The sequence below is a fragment of the Suricata suricatta genome, chromosome 16 (genome assembly GCF_006229205.1).
Source record: "Suricata suricatta isolate VVHF042 chromosome 16, meerkat_22Aug2017_6uvM2_HiC, whole genome shotgun sequence".
NCBI classification, from domain to species: domain Eukaryota; kingdom Metazoa; phylum Chordata; class Mammalia; order Carnivora; family Herpestidae; genus Suricata; species Suricata suricatta.
In genome coordinates, this window is record NC_043715.1 from 51,949,137 (window position 1) to 51,951,437 (window position 2,301).

Genomic DNA, 2,301 nt, shown 5'->3' on the forward strand with positions numbered 1-2,301 from the left:
GGTGACGGCGGCGGGGGCAGCGGCGGCGGGGACTCGGGCGGCTGCGGCGGTGGCGCCGGCTGCTGCTTGCTGGCCCCCTGGCGCCCGCGGAAGGACGAGACGCAGACTGAGCTCAGCATTGGACGGGGGGCGGGGCTGAAGGGGCGGGACGTCGGGGGCGGGGCTGCAGGAGGAGAAGCAGACGTGATTGGGTGGTAGAAGCGACGGGTAGAGGGGGCGGGGCCTCTACGAGGGCGAAACAGAACTGATTGGTCTGGGGGCGGTAAGGCGGGGCTGAGGCAGGGAGAAGGACCCGGACTCTACACAGCCTAGCTGCTCGGGGCGGGCCTGCAGGTGAAACACATCGATTGGATGTTTCCAAGAGAAGGGGCGGTCCAAGAGAGGTGTTAAGGGGGCGGGCCGGGCCGCTAACTGAGGGGGTGGGACTAGATATGAGAAAGAGATCTGATTGAAGGGAAGAAAGAAGCGGGGCGGAGCAGAGGAAGTGGACACTTCCAAACTACTTAAAGACTTCTGACTGGCATTGGGGAGACGGTCCTGATTGGACAGAGAAAGGATATAAAGAGCCGGCAAGCAGGAGCCTGTGGGGAGGGGCAGAGGGAGACAGCCGGGTTGGACCCCTAACTTTGCTTTGTCGGGGCAGGGCGGATCTTAAGAAGAGGCAGGGCCTAAAAAAGTTAGAAACAGTCCTAATTGGGCTGGAGAGTGAGGAGGAGAGACTGAACCAGGGGCGGGAATTGGAAATGAAGAATAGACAGTAGTGTCGCGCGAAATGGCACTAGACTGGACTGAAAGGAGGAAGAGGGACTGAGACCCAGTGAGAAGGAGAGTGTATAAGCGAGGTCTGGAAACCTCAGAGCGTCTGCCCAGGACTAAGAAAGGGAATAAAGTGAGGAAGGGGTCGGGCCGGGGTTGCAAGCTTGGCCTGGTCAGAGAGGGCCGGGCCAGGGAAAGGAGTGTCAGGATGGATGGGCTGGACTTAGGAAGGTAGATGGGGTCTACAAATGGTAGAAAACGTCTTGAATGGGCTGTGGAAAGGCGAGACTAGGGGAGTACTGGGATTCTAAGAAGCTTGAAAGCAACCAAGCTAGGCGGGGGTGGGGCAGAACTAAGAGAGTAGAGGAGCTATGGGGAGGCTATGGGAAAGGCGAGACCTGCAAAGTACAAAACTACTGGGCTGGATGGAAGAATTAACCTGGAACGGGGAGTCTTGGCTCAGAGAACCTGGGAGAGAGGCATAAGGGTCAGCAGGGTGGTGCAAGAACTTCCAACTGGTGATGTAAAGGGGACCAAGTCTAGACAACAGCAGACTGCAGACTGGAGAACCAAGGGATGGATGAGTACAGGTGAAGAGAGAGCCCTAAGGGCGGCGGAGGGGAGAAGCTTAAGCGCCGGGAAACAGGCTAGACTGAGGAAATAAGCGGGGCTAATGAGAAATAGAACGGGGCTAGGTGTCTGAGAGTCCTGGCGGGAGCCGAGAGATGGAGAGTTGGGGCGGGGCTAGCGGGGGGCGTGTCGGGCCCCGCCCCCTTGGCTGGCCAGACGCCGAGTGGCTGGGCGCAGGCGCTGGCGCGGAGGCAGCAGCTGCTGCCCGGGCTGCGGCGGGAGGAGGCGGTGCCTGCGGGAGGGAAGGGGGCGGGTCAGGGGCTGCGGGCTTTCTCCCGCCGCATTATCCCTGGCCCACCGCCTCCCTCTGCAGGTGCGGCGGCTGGTTCGTATCGCCTACCCACCCGCCCCCGCTCCCGTTTCTGTGTCTTCATTGTCTTTTATCCCCTTTCTGAGTATTTATCCCCTCGTGTCTGCCTTTGTCCCGCTGAGACTCTGGGCCCTCTTTTCTAAGTCTCTCCCCTCCCGCTGGGTCTCTGTCCCATTGTTCTCTGAATCTGTCCCCCTCCTTCTGAGTCTTTGCTCTTTTCTACCTAAGGTTCAGTCTCCTCTCCCCCAACTGCGTCTCCATCCCCCCACCCCTAGTTTCTTCCTCCTGGTCTCTGTACCTTTTTCTCGGGGATTTGCCTCTCTCTCTGGGCCACTGCCCCCTCCCGGTATCTGACCCTCGTCTTTGTGTCTCTGTCCTCCACCCCCACCTCCAGCCTGCCCCCTCTCTGGATCGCTGACCCCCTTCCCTAGGCCCTTGTCTTCCTCTGCCTGGGCCTCTGTCCCTCTTCTTTGTGTCTCTGTCCTCCACTCCCCTCTCCCAGTCTGTAGCCCCCCACCCCCGCGTCTGTCCATTCATCTGCATCTCTGTCCTTCTTGCTCTTGTTCTCTGACAACCTCTCTGTGTCTTTTTCCTCTCCTCCCTCT